This window comes from Taudactylus pleione, unplaced genomic scaffold (genome assembly GCF_031769625.1).
Source record: "Taudactylus pleione unplaced genomic scaffold, aTauple2 ptg000085l, whole genome shotgun sequence".
Taxonomy (NCBI): Eukaryota; Metazoa; Chordata; class Amphibia; order Anura; family Myobatrachidae; genus Taudactylus; species Taudactylus pleione.
In genome coordinates this window covers 12,011,942-12,032,371 of record NW_028284487.1, presented here as the reverse complement: position 1 = coordinate 12,032,371, position 20,430 = coordinate 12,011,942, and the positions used below count along the sequence as shown (strand labels likewise).

General features: G+C 35.9%; 7 non-coding genes across 7 annotated transcripts; all 7 read right to left on the bottom strand.

The window, feature by feature from the left end:
- Nucleotides 1-3,223: 3,223 nt before the first annotated feature.
- TRNAI-AAU (transfer RNA isoleucine (anticodon AAU)) lies at nt 3,224-3,297 on the bottom strand. Its single transcript has one exon. It is a non-coding gene; the product is annotated as a tRNA-Ile (tRNA).
- A 1,676-nt stretch (nt 3,298-4,973) lies between these two features.
- Nucleotides 4,974-5,047, bottom strand: TRNAI-AAU (transfer RNA isoleucine (anticodon AAU)). The gene has a single exon. It is a non-coding gene; the product is annotated as a tRNA-Ile (tRNA).
- A 1,676-nt stretch (nt 5,048-6,723) lies between these two features.
- On the bottom strand, nt 6,724-6,797 carry TRNAI-AAU (transfer RNA isoleucine (anticodon AAU)). The gene has a single exon. It is a non-coding gene; the product is annotated as a tRNA-Ile (tRNA).
- Nucleotides 6,798-10,222: 3,425 nt separating this feature from the next.
- TRNAI-AAU (transfer RNA isoleucine (anticodon AAU)) lies at nt 10,223-10,296 on the bottom strand. The gene has a single exon. It is a non-coding gene; the product is annotated as a tRNA-Ile (tRNA).
- Nucleotides 10,297-12,850: 2,554 nt separating this feature from the next.
- TRNAI-AAU (transfer RNA isoleucine (anticodon AAU)) lies at nt 12,851-12,924 on the bottom strand. The gene has a single exon. It is a non-coding gene; the product is annotated as a tRNA-Ile (tRNA).
- A 4,315-nt stretch (nt 12,925-17,239) lies between these two features.
- On the bottom strand, nt 17,240-17,313 carry TRNAI-AAU (transfer RNA isoleucine (anticodon AAU)). Its single transcript has one exon. It is a non-coding gene; the product is annotated as a tRNA-Ile (tRNA).
- Nucleotides 17,314-18,107: 794 nt separating this feature from the next.
- Nucleotides 18,108-18,181, bottom strand: TRNAI-AAU (transfer RNA isoleucine (anticodon AAU)). The gene has a single exon. It is a non-coding gene; the product is annotated as a tRNA-Ile (tRNA).
- Nucleotides 18,182-20,430: the final 2,249 nt, after the last annotated feature.

The following is a 20,430-nucleotide window of genomic DNA, read 5'->3' as shown; positions in this document are numbered from 1 at the left end:
ATCTATATTTAAACTTTGTATAAATCCCATCATCTTCAGTGGTTTTTTTACTCCAAACTAATTTTGAAGCTGTTTCAAATCAGTTTTCAACTGGAGAGATGTTTGTCAAACATTTGGAAATAGGAAAAGTTGCAATAAGAATGCAGTGATCCATCACTTGTGCTATGGTTTTAAGATATTCTGGTTTTAAGAATTTTCTTCTTCAGTGTGCACTAATGAGAGTAAAGGTCTGTTCTTCTTCTCGTCTTAAAACTTAGTCCCCCATAGTAGATTCAATCACCAAATAAATGTCCTGATTGATTAATTAGCCACAGCATTTCTTAGATTTGCCATATTGCTATATTTGAGAAAAAGTTTTCTATGTATGCCATATAGAGAAATGCTGCATCAGCCAAAGGATGACATTTTTGTTTATTCCTAGCATGGATTTAAAAATTCTCTGTTTTTTATGTGTCTATGATGTTCTCTAGCAAGTTTCAAGGGCTGCTAACTGTAGCCAATGCATTCATCCCACACTTCATGCACTTTGCCGCTGGATAAAATCCCTTCTTGGCATTTCTTGTAGGACAACAAGAAAAAGCACATGGCCCGTATGGGGATCGAACACATGACCTTGGTGTTATTAGCACAACACTCTAACCAACTGAGCTAACCGGCCAAACATAAACGCATCAGCAAACACAAAAATGCCAAAAGTACCTAAAACAGGAGAACATTCAGTATTTCAAAGATCAGCAATATTGAGTAGAGGAAGACTCTCTAATAATGGGTTCCATGGTGTAATGGTGAGCACTTTGGACTTTGAATCCAGTAATCTGATTTCAAAGCTTGGTGGGACCTAACTTTGTTCAATTTCCTTAAAGTTGAATTTTAGGATAGCTTATCTATATTTAAACTTTGTATAAATCCCATCATCTTCAGTGGTTTTTTTTACTGCAAACTAATTTTGAAGCTGTTTCAAATCAGTTTTCAACTGGAGAGATGTTTGTCAAACATTTGGAATTAGGAAAAGTTGCAATAAGAATGCAGTGATCCATCACTTGTGCTATGGTTTTAAGATATTCTGGTTTTAAGAATTTTCTTCTTCAGTGTGCACTAATGAGAGTAAAGGTCTGTTCTTCTTCTCGTCATAAAACTTAGTCCCCCATAGTAGATTCAATCACCAAATAAATGTCCTGATTGATTAATTTGCCACAGCATTTCTTAGATTTGCCATATTGCTATATTTGAGAAAAAGTTTTCTATGTATGCCATATAGAGAAATGCTGCATCAGCCAAAGGATGACATTTTTGTTTATTCCTAACATGGATTTAAAAATTCTCTGTTTTGTATGTGTCTATGATGTTCTCTAGCAAGTTTCAAGGGCTGCTAACTGTAGCCAATGCATTCATCCCACACTTCATGCACTTTGCCGCTGGATAAAATCCCTTCTTGGCATTTCTTGCCAACAAGAAAAAGCACATGGCCCATATGGGGATCAAACCCATTACCTTGGCGTTATTAGCACCACGCTCTAACCAACTGAGCAAACCGGCCAAACATAAAAGCATCAGCAAACACAAAAATGCCAAATGTACCTAAAACAGGAGAACATTCAGTATTTCAAAGATCAGCAATATTGAGTAGAGGAAGACTCTCTAATAATGGGTTCCATGGTGTAATGGTGAGCACTTTGGACTTTGAATCCAGTAATCTGATTTCAAATCTTGGTGGGACCTAACTTTGTTCAATTTCCTTAAAGTTGAATTTTAGGATAGCTTATCTATATTTAAACTTTGTATAAATCCCATCATCTTCAGTGGTTTTTTTACTCCAAACTAATTTTGAAGCTGTTTCAAATCAGTTTTCAACTGGAGAGATGTTTGTCAAACATTTGGAAATAGGAAAAGTTGCAATAAGAATGCAGTGATCCATCACTTGTGCTATGGTTTTAAGATATTCTGGTTTTAAGAATTTTCTTCTTCAGTGTGCACTAATGAGAGTAAAGGTCTGTTCTTCTTCTCTTCTTAAAACTTAGTCCCCCATAGTAGATTCAATCACCAAATAAATGTCCTGATTGATTAATTAGCCTTAGCATTTCTTAGATTTGCCATATTGCTATATTTGAGAAAAAGTTTTCTATGTATGCCATATAGAGAAATGCTGCATCAGCCAAAGGATGACATTTTTGTTTATTCCTAACATGGATTTAAAAATTCTCTGTTTTGGATGTGTCTATGATGTTCTCTAGCAAGTTTCAAGGGCTGCTAACTGTAGCCAATGCATTCATCCCACACTTCATGCACTTTGCCGCTGGATAAAATCCCTTCTTGGCATTTCTTGCCAACAAGAAAAAGCACATGGCCCATATGGGGATCAAACCCATGACCTTGGCATTATTAGCACCACGCTCTAACCAACTGAGCAAACCGGCCAAACATAAAAGCATCAGCAAACACAAAAATGCCAAATGTACCTAAAACAGGAGAGCATTCAGTATTTCAAAGATCAGCAATATTGAGTAGAGGAAGACTCTCTAATAATGGGTTCCATGGTGTAATGGTGAGCACTTTAGACTTTGAATCCAGTAATCTGATTTCAAATCTTGGTGGGACCTAACTTTGTTCAATTTCCTTAAAGTTGAATTTTAGGATAGCTTATCTATATTTAAACTTTGTATAAATCCCATCATCTTCAGTGTTTTTTTTACTCCAAACTAATTTTGAAGCTGTTTCAAATCAGTTTTCAACTGGAGAGATGTTTGTCAAACATTTGGAAATAGGAAAAGTTGCAATAAGAATGCAGTGATCCATCACTTGTGCTATGGTTTTAAGATATTCTGGTTTTAAGAATTTTCTTCTTCAGTGTGCACTAATGAGAGTAAAGGTCTGTTCTTCTTCTCGTCATAAAACTTAGTCCCCCATAGTAGATTCAATCACCAAATAAATGTCCTGATTGATTAATTTGCCACAGCATTTCTTAGATTTGCCATATTGCTATATTTGAGAAAAAGTTTTCTATGTATGCCATATAGAGAAATGCTGCATCAGCCAAAGGATGACATTTTTGTTTATTCCTAACATGGATTTAAAAATTCTCTGTTTTGTATGTGTCTATGATGTTCTCTAGCAAGTTTCAAGGGCTGCTAACTGTAGCCAATGCATTCATCCCACACTTCATGCACTTTGCCGCTGGATAAAATCCCTTCTTGGCATTTCTTGTAGGACAACAAGAAAAAGCACATGGCCCGTATGGGGATCGAACACATGACCTTGGCGTTATTAGCACCACGCTCTAACCAACTGAGCTAACCGGCCAAACATAAAAGCATCAGCAAACACAAAAATGCCAAATGTACCTAAAACAGGAGAACATTCAGTATTTCAATATTGAGTAGAGGAAGACTCTCTAATAATGGGTTCCATGGTGTAATGGTGAGCACTTTGGACTTTGAATCCTGTAATCTGATTTCAAATCTTGGTGGTACCTAACTTTGTTCAATTTCCTTAAAGTTGAATTTTAGGATAGCTTATCTATATTTAAACTTTGTATAAATCCCATCATCTTCAGTGGTTTTTTTACTGCAAACTAATTTTGAAGCTGTTTCAAATCAGTTTTCAACTGGAGAGATGTTTGTCAAACATTTGGAATTAGGAAAAGTTGCAATAAGAATGCAGTGATCCATCACTTGTGCTATGGTTTTAAGATATTCTGGTTTTAAGAATTTTCTTCTTCAGTGTGCACTAATGAGAGTAAAGGTCTGTTCTTCTTCTCTTCTTAAAACTTAGTCCCCCATAGTAGATTCTATCACCAAATAAATGTCCTGATTGATTAATTAGCCTTAGCATTTCTTAGATTTGCCATATTGCTATATTTGAGAAAAAGTTTTCTATGTATGCCATATAGAGAAATGCTGCATCAGCCAAAGGATGACATTTTTGTTTATTCCTAACATGGATTTAAAAATTCTCTGTTTTGTATGTGTCTATGATGTTCTCTAGCAAGTTTCAAGGGCTGCTAACTGTAGCCAATGCATTCATCCCACACTTCATGCACTTTGCCGCTGGATAAAATCTCTTCTTGGCATTTTTTGCCAACAAGAAAAAGCACATGGCCCATATGGGGATCAAACCCATGACCTTGGCGTTATTAGCACCACGCTCTAACCAACTGAGCAAACCGGCCATACATAAAAGCATCAGCAAACACAAAAATGCCAAATGTACCTAAAACAGGAGAGCATTCAGTATTTCAAAGATCAGCAATATTGAGTAGAGGAAGACTCTCTAATAATGGGTTCCATGGTGTAATGGTGAGCACTTTAGACTTTGAATCCAGTAATCTGATTTCAAATCTTGGTGGGACCTAACTTTGTTCAATTTCCTTAAAGTTGAATTTTAGGATAGCTTATCTATATTTAAACTTTGTATAAATCCCATCATCTTCAGTGGTTTTTTTACTCCAAACTAATTTTGAAGCTGTTTCAAATCAGTTTTCAACTGGAGAGATGTTTGTCAAACATTTGGAAATAGGAAAAGTTGCAATAAGAATGCAGTGATCCATCACTTGTGCTATGGTTTTAAGATATTCTGGTTTTAAGAATTTTCTTCTTCAGTGTGCACTAATGAGAGTAAAGGTCTGTTCTTCTTCTCGTCATAAAACTTAGTCCCCCATAGTAGATTCAATCACCAAATAAATGTCCTGATTGATTAATTTGCCACAGCATTTCTTAGATTTGCCATATTGCTATATTTGAGAAAAAGTTTTCTATGTATGCCATATAGAGAAATGCTGCATCAGCCAAAGGATGACATTTTTGTTTATTCCTAACATGGATTTAAAAATTCTCTGTTTTGTATGTGTCTATGATGTTCTCTAGCAAGTTTCAAGGGCTGCTAACTGTAGCCAATGCATTCATCCCACACTTCATGCACTTTGCCGCTGGATAAAATCCCTTCTTGGCATTTCTTGTAGGACAACAAGAAAAAGCACATGGCCCATATGGGGATCGAACACATGACCTTGGCGTTATTAGCACCACGCTCTAACCAACTGAGCTAACCGGCCAAACATAAAAGCATCAGCAAACACAAAAATGCCAAATGTACCTAAAACAGGAGAACATTCAGTATTTCAATATTGAGTAGAGGAAGACTCTCTAATAATGGGTTCCATGGTGTAATGGTGAGCACTTTGGACTTTGAATCCTGTAATCTGATTTCAAATCTTGGTGAGACCTAACTTTGTTCAATTTCCTTAAAGTTGAATTTTAGGATAGCTTATCTATATTTAAACTTTGTATAAATCCCATCATCTTCAGTGGTTTTTTTACTGCAAACTAATTTTGAAGCTGTTTCAAATCAGTTTTCAACTGGAGAGATGTTTGTCAAACATTTGGAATTAGGAAAAGTTGCAATAAGAATGCAGTGATCCATCACTTGTGCTATGGTTTTAAGATATTCTGGTTTTAAGAATTTTCTTCTTCAGTGTGCACTAATGAGAGTAAAGGTCTGTTCTTCTTCTCTTCTTAAAACTTAGTCCCCCATAGTAGATTCTATCACCAAATAAATGTCCTGATTGATTAATTAGCCTTAGCATTTCTTAGATTTGCCATATTGCTATATTTGAGAAAAAGTTTTCTATGTATGCCATATAGAGAAATGCTGCATCAGCCAAAGGATGACATTTTTGTTTATTCCTAACATGGATTTAAAAATTCTCTGTTTTGTATGTGTCTATGATGTTCTCTAGCAAGTTTCAAGGGCTGCTAACTGTAGCCAATGCATTCATCCCACACTTCATGCACTTTGCCGCTGGATAAAATCCCTTCTTGGCATTTCTTGCCAACAAGAAAAAGCACATGGCCCATATGGGGATCAAACCCATGACCTTGGCGTTATTAGCACCACGCTCTAACCAACTGAGCAAACCGGCCAAACATAAAAGCATCAGCAAACACAAAAATGCCAAATGTACCTAAAACAGGAGAGCATTCAGTATTTCAAAGATCAGCAATATTGAGTAGAGGAAGACTCTCTAATAATGGGTTCCATGGTGTAATGGTGAGCACTTTGGACTTTGAATCCAGTAATCTGATTTCAAATCTTGGTGGGACCTAACTTTGTTCAATTTCCTTAAAGTTGAATTTTAGGATAGCTTATCTATATTTAAACTTTGTATAAATCTCATCATCTTCAGTGGTTTTTTTACTCCAAACTAATTTTGAAGCTGTTTCAAATCAGTTTTCAACTGGAGAGATGTTTGTCAAACATTTGGAAATAGGAAAAGTTGCAATAAGAATGCAGTGATCCATCACTTGTGCTATGGTTTTAAGATATTCTGGTTTTAAGAATTTTCTTCTTCAGTGTGCACTAATGAGAGTAAAGGTCTGTTCTTCTTCTCGTCTTAAAACTTAGTCCCCCATAGTAGATTCAATCACCAAATAAATGTCCTGATTGATTAATTAGCCACAGCATTTCTTAGATTTGCCATATTGCTATATTTGAGAAAAAGTTTTCTATGTATGCCATATAGAGAAATGCTGCATCAGCCAAAGGATGACATTTTTGTTTATTCCTAACATGGATTTAAAAATTCTCTGTTTTGTATGTGTCTATGATGTTCTCTAGCAAGTTTCAAGGGCTGCTAACTGTGGCCAATGCATTCATCCCACACTTCATGCACTTTGCCGCTGGATAAAATCCCTTCTTGGCATTTCTTGTAGGACAACAAGAAAAAGCACATGGCCCGTATGGGGATCGAACACATGACCTTGGCGTTATTAGCACCACACTCTAACCAACTGAGCTAACCGGCCAAACATAAAAGCATCAGCAAACACAAAAATGCCAAATGTACCTAAAACAGGAGAACATTCAGTATTTCAATATTGAGTAGAGGAAAACTCTCTAATAATGGGTTCCATGGTGTAATGGTGAGCACTTTGGACTTTGAATCCTGTAATCTGATTTCAAATCTTGGTGGTACCTAACTTTGTTCAATTTCCTTAAAGTTGAATTTTAGGATAGCTTATCTATATTTAAACTTTGTATAAATCCCATCATCTTCAGTGGTTTTTTACTGCAAACTAATTTTGAAGCTGTTTCAAATCAGTTTTCAACTGGAGAGATGTTTGTCAAACATTTGGAATTAGGAAAAGTTGCAATAAGAATGCAGTGATCCATCACTTGTGCTATGGTTTTAAGATATTCTGGTTTTAAGAATTTTCTTCTTCAGTGTGCACTAATGTGAGTAAAGGTCTGTTCTTCTTCTCTTCTTAAAACTTAGTCCCCCATAGTAGATTCAATCACCAAATAAATGTCCTGATTGATTAATTAGCCTTAGCATTTCTTAGATTTGCCATATTGCTATATTTGAGAAAAAGTTTTCTATGTATGCCATATAGAGAAATGCTGCATCAGCCAAAGGATGACATTTTTGTTTATTCCTAACATGGATTTAAAAATTCTCTGTTTTGTATGTGTCTATGATGTTCTCTAGCAAGTTTCAAGGGCTGCTAACTGTAGCCAATGCATTCATCCCACACTTCATGCACTTTGCCGCTGGATAAAATCTCTTCTTGGCATTTTTTGCCAACAAGAAAAAGCACATGGCCCATATGGGGATCAAACCCATGACCTTGGCGTTATTAGCACCACGCTCTAACCAACTGAGCAAACCGGCCAAACATAAAAGCATCAGCAAACACAAAAATGCCAAATGTACCTAAAACAGGAGAGCATTCAGTATTTCAAAGATCAGCAATATTGAGTAGAGGAAGACTCTCTAATAATGGGTTCCATGGTGTAATGGTGAGCACTTTGGACTTTGAATCCAGTAATCTGATTTCAAATCTTGGTGGGACCTAACTTTGTTCAATTTCCTTAAAGTTGAATTTTAGGATAGCTTATCTATATTTAAACTTTGTATAAATCCCATCATCTTCAGTGGTTTTTTTACTCCAAACTAATTTTGAAGCTGTTTCAAATCAGTTTTCAACTGGAGAGATGTTTGTCAAACATTTGGAAATAGGAAAAGTTGCAATAAGAATGCAGTGATCCATCACTTGTGCTATGGTTTTAAGATATTCTGGTTTTAAGAATTTTCTTCTTCAGTGTGCACTAATGAGAGTAAAGGTCTGTTCTTCTTCTCTTCTTAAAACTTAGTCCCCCATAGTAGATTCAATCACCAAATAAATGTCCTGATTGATTAATTAGCCACAGCATTTCTTAGATTTGCCATATTGCTATATTTGAGAAAAAGTTTTCTATGTATGCCATATAGAGAAATGCTGCATCAGCCAAAGGATGACATTTTTGTTTATTCCTAACATGGATTTAAAAATTCTCTGTTTTTTATGTGTCTATGATGTTCTCTAGCAAGTTTCAAGGGCTGCTAACTGTAGCCAATGCATTCATCCCACACTTCATGCACTTTGCCGCTGGATAAAATCCCTTCTTGGCATTTCTTGTAGGACAACAAGAAAAAGCACATGGCCCGTATGGGGATCGAACACATGACCTTGGTGTTATTAGCACAACACTCTAACCAACTGAGCTAACCGGCCAAACATAAAAGCATCAGCAAACACAAAAATGCCAAATGTACCTAAAACAGGAGAACATTCAGTATTTCAATATTGAGTAGAGGAAGACTCTCTAATAATGGGTTCCATGGTGTAATGGTGAGCACTTTGGACTTTGAATCCAGTAATCTGATTTCAAATCTTGGTGGGACCTAACTTTGTTCAATTTCCTTAAAGTTGAATTTTAGGATAGCTTATCTATATTTAAACTTTGTATAAATCCCATCATCTTCAGTGGTTTTTTTACTCCAAACTAATTTTGAAGCTGTTTCAAATCAGTTTTCAACTGGAGAGATGTTTGTCAAACATTTGGAAATAGGAAAAGTTGCAATAAGAATGCAGTGATCCATCACTTGTGCTATGGTTTTAAGATATTCTGGTTTTAAGAATTTTCTTCTTCAGTGTGCACTAATGAGAGTAAAGGTCTGTTCTTCTTCTCTTCTTAAAACTTAGTCCCCCATAGTAGATTCAATCACCAAATAAATGTCCTGATTGATTAATTAGCCTTAGCATTTCTTAGATTTGCCATATTGCTATATTTGAGAAAAAGTTTTCTATGTATGCCATATAGAGAAATGCTGCATCAGCCAAAGGATGACATTTTTGTTTATTCCTAACATGGATTTAAAAATTCTCTGTTTTGGATGTGTCTATGATGTTCTCTAGCAAGTTTCAAGGGCTGCTAACTGTAGCCAATGCATTCATCCCACACTTCATGCACTTTGCCGCTGGATAAAATCCCTTCTTGGCATTTCTTGCCAACAAGAAAAAGCACATGGCCCATATGGGGATCAAACCCATGACCTTGGCATTATTAGCACCACGCTCTAACCAACTGAGCAAACCGGCCAAACATAAAAGCATCAGCAAACACAAAAATGCCAAATGTACCTAAAACAGGAGAGCATTCAGTATTTCAAAGATCAGCAATATTGAGTAGAGGAAGACTCTCTAATAATGGGTTCCATGGTGTAATGGTGAGCACTTTAGACTTTGAATCCAGTAATCTGATTTCAAATCTTGGTGGGACCTAACTTTGTTCAATTTCCTTAAAGTTGAATTTTAGGATAGCTTATCTATATTTAAACTTTGTATAAATCCCATCATCTTCAGTGGTTTTTTTACTCCAAACTAATTTTGAAGCTGTTTCAAATCAGTTTTCAACTGGAGAGATGTTTGTCAAACATTTGGAAATAGGAAAAGTTGCAATAAGAATGCAGTGATCCATCACTTGTGCTATGGTTTTAAGATATTCTGGTTTTAAGAATTTTCTTCTTCAGTGTGCACTAATGAGAGTAAAGGTCTGTTCTTCTTCTCGTCATAAAACTTAGTCCCCCATAGTAGATTCAATCACCAAATAAATGTCCTGATTGATTAATTTGCCACAGCATTTCTTAGATTTGCCATATTGCTATATTTGAGAAAAAGTTTTCTATGTATGCCATATAGAGAAATGCTGCATCAGCCAAAGGATGACATTTTTGTTTATTCCTAACATGGATTTAAAAATTCTCTGTTTTGTATGTGTCTATGATGTTCTCTAGCAAGTTTCAAGGGCTGCTAACTGTAGCCAATGCATTCATCCCACACTTCATGCACTTTGCCGCTGGATAAAATCCCTTCTTGGCATTTCTTGTAGGACAACAAGAAAAAGCACATGGCCCGTATGGGGATCGAACACATGACCTTGGCGTTATTAGCACCACGCTCTAACCAACTGAGCTAACCGGCCAAACATAAAAGCATCAGCAAACACAAAAATGCCAAATGTACCTAAAACAGGAGAACATTCAGTATTTCAATATTGAGTAGAGGAAGACTCTCTAATAATGGGTTCCATGGTGTAATGGTGAGCACTTTGGACTTTGAATCCTGTAATCTGATTTCAAATCTTGGTGGTACCTAACTTTGTTCAATTTCCTTAAAGTTGAATTTTAGGATAGCTTATCTATATTTAAACTTTGTATAAATCCCATCATCTTCAGTGGTTTTTTTACTGCAAACTAATTTTGAAGCTGTTTCAAATCAGTTTTCAACTGGAGAGATGTTTGTCAAACATTTGGAATTAGGAAAAGTTGCAATAAGAATGCAGTGATCCATCACTTGTGCTATGGTTTTAAGATATTCTGGTTTTAAGAATTTTCTTCTTCAGTGTGCACTAATGAGAGTAAAGGTCTGTTCTTCTTCTCTTCTTAAAACTTAGTCCCCCATAGTAGATTCTATCACCAAATAAATGTCCTGATTGATTAATTAGCCTTAGCATTTCTTAGATTTGCCATATTGCTATATTTGAGAAAAAGTTTTCTATGTATGCCATATAGAGAAATGCTGCATCAGCCAAAGGATGACATTTTTGTTTATTCCTAACATGGATTTAAAAATTCTCTGTTTTGTATGTGTCTATGATGTTCTCTAGCAAGTTTCAAGGGCTGCTAACTGTAGCCAATGCATTCATCCCACACTTCATGCACTTTGCCGCTGGATAAAATCCCTTCTTGGCATTTCTTGCCAACAAGAAAAAGCACATGGCCCATATGGGGATCAAACCCATGACCTTGGCGTTATTAGCACCACGCTCTAACCAACTGAGCAAACCGGCCAAACATAAAAGCATCAGCAAACACAAAAATGCCAAATGTACCTAAAACAGGAGAGCATTCAGTATTTCAAAGATCAGCAATATTGAGTAGAGGAAGACTCTCTAATAATGGGTTCCATGGTGTAATGGTGAGCACTTTGGACTTTGAATCCAGTAATCTGATTTCAAATCTTGGTGGGACCTAACTTTGTTCAATTTCCTTAAAGTTGAATTTTAGGATAGCTTATCTATATTTAAACTTTGTATAAATCCCATCATCTTCAGTGGTTTTTTTACTCCAAACTAATTTTGAAGCTGTTTCAAATCAGTTTTCAACTGGAGAGATGTTTGTCAAACATTTGGAAATAGGAAAAGTTGCAATAAGAATGCAGTGATCCATCACTTGTGCTATGGTTTTAAGATATTCTGGTTTTAAGAATTTTCTTCTTCAGTGTGCACTAATGAGAGTAAAGGTCTGTTCTTCTTCTCGTCTTAAAACTTAGTCCCCCATAGTAGATTCAATCACCAAATAAATGTCCTGATTGATTAATTAGCCACAGCATTTCTTAGATTTGCCATATTGCTATATTTGATAAAAAGTTTTCTATGTATGCCATATAGAGAAATGCTGCATCAGCCAAAGGATGACATTTTTGTTTATTCCTAACATGGATTTAAAAATTCTCTGTTTTGTATGTGTCTATGATGTTCTCTAGCAAGTTTCAAGGGCTGCTAACTGTAGCCAATGCATTCATCCCACACTTCATGCACTTTGCCGCTGGATAAAATCCCTTCTTGGCATTTCTTGCCAACAAGAAAAAGCACATGGCCCATATGGGGATCAAACCCATGACCTTGGCGTTATTAGCACCACACTCTAACCAACTGAGCAAACCGGCCAAACATAAAAGCATCAGCAAACACAATAATGCCAAATGTACCTAAAACAGGAGAACATTCAGTATTTCAAAGATCAGCAATATTGAGTAGAGGAAGACTCTCTAATAATGGGTTCCATGGTGTAATGGTGAGCACTTTGGACTTTGAATCCAGTAATCTGATTTCAAATCTTGGTGGGACCTAACTTTGTTCAATTTCCTTAAAGTTGAATTTTAGGATAGCTTATCTATATTTAAACTTTGTATAAATCCCATCATCTTCAGTGGTTTTTTTACTCCAAACTAATTTTGAAGCTGTTTCAAATCAGTTTTCAACTGGAGAGATGTTTGTCAAACATTTGGAAATAGGAAAAGTTGCAATAAGAATGCAGTGATCCATCACTTGTGCTATGGTTTTAAGATATTCTGGTTTTAAGAATTTTCTTCTTCAGTGTGCACTAATGAGAGTAAAGGTCTGTTCTTCTTCTCTTCTTAAAACTTAGTCCCCCATAGTAGATTCAATCACCAAATAAATGTCCTGATTGATTAATTAGCCTTAGCATTTCTTAGATTTGCCATATTGCTATATTTGAGAAAAAGTTTTCTATGTATGCCATATAGAGAAATGCTGCATCAGCCAAAGGATGACATTTTTGTTTATTCCTAACATGGATTTAAAAATTCTCTGTTTTGTATGTGTCTATGATGTTCTCTAGCAAGTTTCAAGGGCTGCTAACTGTAGCCAATGCATTCATCCCACACTTCATGCACTTTGCCGCTGGATAAAATCCCTTCTTGGCATTTCTTGTAGGACAACAAGAAAAAGCACATGGCCCGTATGGGGATCGAACACATGACCTTGGCGTTATTAGCACCACGCTCTAACCAACTGAGCTAACCGGCCAAACATAAAAGCATCAGCAAACACAAAAATGCCAAATGTACCTAAAACAGGAGAACATTCAGTATTTCAATATTGAGTAGAGGAAGACTCTCTAATAATGGGTTCCATGGTGTAATGGTGAGCACTTTGGACTTTGAATCCTGTAATCTGATTTCAAATCTTGGTGGTACCTAACTTTGTTCAATTTCCTTAAAGTTGAATTTTAGGATAGCTTATCTATATTTAAACTTTGTATAAATCCCATCATCTTCAGTGGTTTTTTTACTGCAAACTAATTTTGAAGCTGTTTCAAATCAGTTTTCAACTGGAGAGATGTTTGTCAAACATTTGGAATTAGGAAAAGTTGCAATAAGAATGCAGTGATCCATCACTTGTGCTATGGTTTTAAGATATTCTGGTTTTAAGAATTTTCTTCTTCAGTGTGCACTAATGAGAGTAAAGGTCTGTTCTTCTTCTCTTCTTAAAACTTAGTCCCCCATAGTAGATTCAATCACCAAATAAATGTCCTGATTGATTAATTAGCCTTAGCATTTCTTAGATTTGCCATATTGCTATATTTGAGAAAAAGTTTTCTATGTATGCCATATAGAGAAATGCTGCATCAGCCAAAGGATGACATTTTTGTTTATTCCTAACATGGATTTAAAAATTCTCTGTTTTGTATGTGTCTATGATGTTCTCTAGCAAGTTTCAAGGGCTGCTAACCGTAGCCAATGCATTCATCCCACACTTCATGCACTTTGCCGCTGGATAAAATCCCTTCTTGGCATTTCTTGCCAACAAGAAAAAGCACATGGCCCATATGGGGATCAAACCCATGACCTTGGCGTTATTAGCACCACGCTCTAACCAACTGAGCAAACCGGCCAAACATAAAAGCATCAGCAAACACAAAAATGCCAAATGTACCTAAAACAGGAGAGCATTCAGTATTTCAAAGATCAGCAATATTGAGTAGAGGAAGACTCTCGAATAATGGGTTCCATGGTGTAATGGTGAGCACTTTGGACTTTGAATCCAGTAATCTGATTTCAAATCTTGGTGGGACCTAACTTTGTTCAATTTCCTTAAAGTTGAATTTTAGGATAGCTTATCTATATTTAAACTTTGTATAAATCCCATCATCTTCAGTGGTTTTTTTACTCCAAACTAATTTTGAAGCTGTTTCAAATCAGTTTTCAACTGGAGAGATGTTTGTCAAACATTTGGAAATAGGAAAAGTTGCAATAAGAATGCAGTGATCCATCACTTGTGCTATGGTTTTAAGATATTCTGGTTTTAAGAATTTTCTTCTTCAGTGTGCACTAATGAGAGTAAAGGTCTGTTCTTCTTCTCGTCTTAAAACTTAGTCCCCCATAGTAGATTCAATCACCAAATAAATGTCCTGATTGATTAATTAGCCACAGCATTTCTTAGATTTGCCATATTGCTATATTTGAGAAAAAGTTTTCTATGTATGCCATATAGAGAAATGCTGCATCAGCCAAAGGATGACATTTTTGTTTATTCCTAACATGGATTTAAAAATTCTCTGTTTTTTATGTGTCTATGATGTTCTCTAGCAAGTTTCAAGGGCTGCTAACTGTAGCCAATGCATTCATCCCACACTTCATGCACTTTGCCGCTGGATAAAATCCCTTCTTGGCATTTCTTGTAGGACAACAAGAAAAAGCACATGGCCCGTATGGGGATCGAACACATGACCTTGGTGTTATTAGCACAACACTCTAACCAACTGAGCTAACCGGCCAAACATAAAAGCATCAGCAAACACAAAAATGCCAAATGTACCTAAAACAGGAGAACATTCAGTATTTCAAAGATCAGCAATATTGAGTAGAGGAAGACTCTCTAATAATGGGTTCCATGGTGTAATGGTGAGCACTTTGGACTTTGAATCCAGTAATCTGATTTCAAAGCTTGGTGGGACCTAACTTTGTTCAATTTCCTTAAAGTTGAATTTTAGGATAGCTTATCTATATTTAAACTTTGTATAAATCCCATCATCTTCAGTGGTTTTTTTTACTGCAAACTAATTTTGAAGCTGTTTCAAATCAGTTTTCAACTGGAGAGATGTTTGTCAAACATTTGGAATTAGGAAAAGTTGCAATAAGAATGCAGTGATCCATCACTTGTGCTATGGTTTTAAGATATTCTGGTTTTAAGAATTTTCTTCTTCAGTGTGCACTAATGAGAGTAAAGGTCTGTTCTTCTTCTCGTCATAAAACTTAGTCCCCCATAGTAGATTCAATCACCAAATAAATGTCCTGATTGATTAATTTGCCACAGCATTTCTTAGATTTGCCATATTGCTATATTTGAGAAAAAGTTTTCTATGTATGCCATATAGAGAAATGCTGCATCAGCCAAAGGATGACATTTTTGTTTATTCCTAACATGGATTTAAAAATTCTCTGTTTTGTATGTGTCTATGATGTTCTCTAGCAAGTTTCAAGGGCTGCTAACTGTAGCCAATGCATTCATCCCACACTTCATGCACTTTGCCGCTGGATAAAATCCCTTCTTGGCATTTCTTGCCAACAAGAAAAAGCACATGGCCCATATGGGGATCAAACCCATGACCTTGGCGTTATTAGCACCACGCTCTAACCAACTGAGCAAACCGGCCAAACATAAAAGCATCAGCAAACACAAAAATGCCAAATGTACCTAAAACAGGAGAACATTCAGTATTTCAAAGATCAGCAATATTGAGTAGAGGAAGACTCTCTAATAATGGGTTCCATGGTGTAATGGTGAGCACTTTGGACTTTGAATCCAGTAATCTGATTTCAAATCTTGGTGGGACCTAACTTTGTTCAATTTCCTTAAAGTTGAATTTTAGGATAGCTTATCTATATTTAAACTTTGTATAAATCCCATCATCTTCAGTGGTTTTTTTACTCCAAACTAATTTTGAAGCTGTTTCAAATCAGTTTTCAACTGGAGAGATGTTTGTCAAACATTTGGAAATAGGAAAAGTTGCAATAAGAATGCAGTGATCCATCACTTGTGCTATGGTTTTAAGATATTCTGGTTTTAAGAATTTTCTTCTTCAGTGTGCACTAATGAGAGTAAAGGTCTGTTCTTCTTCTCTTCTTAAAACTTAGTCCCCCATAGTAGATTCAATCACCAAATAAATGTCCTGATTGATTAATTAGCCACAGCATTTCTTAGATTTGCCATATTGCTATATTTGAGAAAAAGTTTTCTATGTATGCCATATAGAGAAATGCTGCATCAGCCAAAGGATGACATTTTTGTTTATTCCTAACATGGATTTAAAAATTCTCTGTTTTGTATGTGTCTATGATGTTCTCTAGCAAGTTTCAAGGGCTGCTAACTGTAGCCAATGCATTCATCCCACACTTCATGCACTTTGCAGCTGGATAAAATCCCTTCTTGGCATTTCTTGCCAACAAGAAAAAGCACATGGCCCATATGGGGATCAAACCCATGACCTTGGCATTATTAGCACCACACTCTAACCAACTGAGCAAACAGGCCAAACATAAAAACATCAGCAAACACAAAAATGCCAAATGTACCTAAAACAGGAGAGCATTCAGTATTTCAAAGATCAGCAATATTGAGTAGAGGAAGACTCTCTAATAATGGGTTCCATGGTGTAATGGTGAGCACTTTAGACTTTGAATCCAGTAATCTGATTTCAAATCTTGGTGGGACCTAACTTTGTTCAATTTCCTTAAAGTTGAATTTTAGGATAGCTTATCTATATTTAAACTTTGTATAAATCCCATCATCTTCAGTGGTTTTTTTACTCCAAACTAATTTTGAAGCTGTTTCAAATCAGTTTTCAACTGGAGAGATGTTTGTCAAACATTTGGAAATAGGAAAAGTTGCAATAAGAATGCAGTGATCCATCACTTGTGCTATGGTTTTAAGATATTCTGGTTTTAAGAATTTTCTTCTTCAGTGTGCACTAATGAGAGTAAAGGTCTGTTCTTCTTCTCTTCTTAAAACTTAGTCCCCCATAGTAGATTCAATCACCAAATAAATGTCCTGATTGATTAATTAGCCACAGCATTTCTTAGATTTGCCATATTGCTATATTTGAGAAAAAGTTTTCTATGTATGCCATATAGAGAAATGCTGCATCAGCCAAAGGATGACATTTTTGTTTATTCCTAACATGGATTTAAAAATTCTCTGTTTTGTATGTGTCTATGATGTTCTCTAGCAAGTTTCAAGGGCTGCTAACTGTAGCCAATGCATTCATCCCACACTTCATGCACTTTGCCGCTGGATAAAATCCCTTCTTGGCATTTCTTGTAGGACAACAAGAAAAAGCACATGGCCCGTATGGGGATCGAACACATGACCTTGGCGTTATTAGCACCACGCTCTAACCAACTGAGCTAACCGGCCAAATATAAAAGCATCAGCAAACACAAAAATGCCAAATGTACCTAAAACAGGAGAACATTCAGTATTTCAATATTGAGTAGAGGAAGACTCTCTAATAATGGGTTCCATGGTGTAATGGTGAGCACTTTGGACTTTGAATCCTGTAATCTGATTTCAAATCTTGGTGGTACCTAACTTTGTTCAATTTCCTTAAAGTTGAATTTTAGGATAGCTTATCTATATTTAAACTTTGTATAAATCCCATCATCTTCAGTGGTTTTTTTACTGCAAACTAATTTTGAAGCTGTTTCAAATCAGTTTTCAACTGGAGAGATGTTTGTCAAACATTTGGAATTAGGAAAAGTTGCAATAAGAATGCAGTGATCCATCACTTGTGCTATGGTTTTAAGATATTCTGGTTTTAAGAATTTTCTTCTTCAGTGTGCACTAATGAGAGTAAAGGTCTGTTCTTCTTCTCTTCTTAAAACTTAGTCCCCCATAGTAGATTCAATCACCAAATAAATGTCCTGATTGATTAATTAGCCTTAGCATTTCTTAGATTTGCCATATTGCTATATTTGAGAAAAAGTTTTCTATGTATGCCATATAGAGAAATGCTGCATCAGCCAAAGGATGACATTTTTGTTTATTCCTAACATGGATTTAAAAATTCTCTGTTTTGTATGTGTCTATGATGTTCTCTAGCAAGTTTCAAGGGCTGCTAACCGTAGCCAATGCATTCATCCCACACTTCATGCACTTTGCCGCTGGATAAAATCCCTTCTTGGCATTTCTTGCCAACAAGAAAAAGCACATGGCCCATATGGGGATCAAACCCATGACCTTGGCGTTATTAGCACCACGCTCTAACCAACTGAGCAAACAGGCCAAACATAAAAGCATCAGCAAACACAAAAATGCCAAATGTACCTAAAACAGGAGAGCATTCAGTATTTCAAAGATCAGCAATATTGAGTAGAGGAAGACTCTCTAATAATGGGTTCCATGGTGTAATGGTGAGCACTTTGGACTTTGAATCCAGTAATCTGATTTCAAATCTTGGTGGGACCTAACTTTGTTCAATTTCCTTAAAGTTGAATTTTAGGATAGCTTATCTATATTTAAACTTTGTATAAATCCCATCATCTTCAGTGGTTTTTTTACTCCAAACTAATTTTGAAGCTGTTTCAAATCAGTTTTCAACTGGAGAGATGTTTGTCAAACATTTGGAAATAGGAAAAGTTGCAATAAGAATGCAGTGATCCATCACTTGTGCTATGGTTTTAAGATATTCTGGTTTTAAGAATTTTCTTCTTCAGTGTGCACTAATGAGAGTAAAGGTCTGTTCTTCTTCTCGTCTTAAAACTTAGTCCCCCATAGTAGATTCAATCACCAAATAAATGTCCTGATTGATTAATTAGCCACAGCATTTCTTAGATTTGCCATATTGCTATATTTGAGAAAAAGTTTTCTATGTATGCCATATAGAGAAATGCTGCATCAGCCAAAGGATGACATTTTTGTTTATTCCTAACATGGATTTAAAAATTCTCTGTTTTTTATGTGTCTATGATGTTCTCTAGCAAGTTTCAAGGGCTGCTAACTGTAGCCAATGCATTCATCCCACACTTCATGCACTTTGCCGCTGGATAAAATCCCTTCTTGGCATTTCTTGTAGGACAACAAGAAAAAGCACATGGCCCGTATGGGGATCGAACACATGACCTTGGTGTTATTAGCACAACACTCTAACCAACTGAGCTAACCGGCCAAACATAAAAGCATCAGCAAACACAAAAATGCCAAATGTACCTAAAACAGGAGAACATTCAGTATTTCAAAGATCAGCAATATTGAGTAGAGGAAGACTCTCTAATAATGGGTTCCATGGTGTAATGGTGAGCACTTTGGACTTTGAATCCAGTAATCTGATTTCAAAGCTTGGTGGGACCTAACTTTGTTCAATTTCCTTAAAGTTGAATTTTAGGATAGCTTATCTATATTTAAACTTTGTATAAATCCCATCATCTTCAGTGGTTTTTTTTACTGCAAACTAATTTTGAAGCTGTTTCAAATCAGTTTTCAACTGGAGAGATGTTTGTCAAACATTTGGAATTAGGAAAAGTTGCAATAAGAATGCAGTGATCCATCACTTGTGCTATGGTTTTAAGATATTCTGGTTTTAAGAATTTTCTTCTTCAGTGTGCACTAATGAGAGTAAAGGTCTGTTCTTCTTCTCGTCATAAAACTTAGTCCCCCATAGTAGATTCAATCACCAAATAAATGTCCTGATTGATTAATTTGCCACAGCATTTCTTAGATTTGCCATATTGCTATATTTGAGAAAAAGTTTTCTATGTATGCCATATAGAGAAATGCTGCATCAGCCAAAGGATGACATTTTTGTTTATTCCTAACATGGATTTAAAAATTCTCTGTTTTGTATGTGTCTATGATGTTCTCTAGCAAGTTTCAAGGGCTGCTAACTGTAGCCAATGCATTCATCCCACACTTCATGCACTTTGCCGCTGGATAAAATCCCTTCTTGGCATTTCTTGCCAACAAGAAAAAGCACATGGCCCATATGGGGATCAAACCCATGACCTTGGCGTTATTAGCACCACGCTCTAACCAACTGAGCAAACCGGCCAAACATAAAAGCATCAGCAAACACAAAAATGCCAAATGTACCTAAAACAGGAGAACATTCAGTATTTCAAAGATCAGCAATATTGAGTAGAGGAAGACTCTCTAATAATGGGTTCCATGGTGTAATGGTGAGCACTTTGGACTTTGAATCCAGTAATCTGATTTCAAATCTTGGTGGGACCTAACTTTGTTCAATTTCCTTAAAGTTGAATTTTAGGATAGCTTATCTATATTTAAACTTTGTATAAATCCCATCATCTTCAGTGTTTTTTTTACTCCAAACTAATTTTGAAGCTGTTTCAAATCAGTTTTCAACTGGAGAGATGTTTGTCAAACATTTGGAAATAGGAAAAGTTGCAATAAGAATGCAGTGATCCATCACTTGTGCTATGGTTTTAAGATATTCTGGTTTTAAGAATTTTCTTCTTCAGTGTGCACTAATGAGAGTAAAGGTCTGTTCTTCTTCTCTTCTTAAAACTTAGTCCCCCA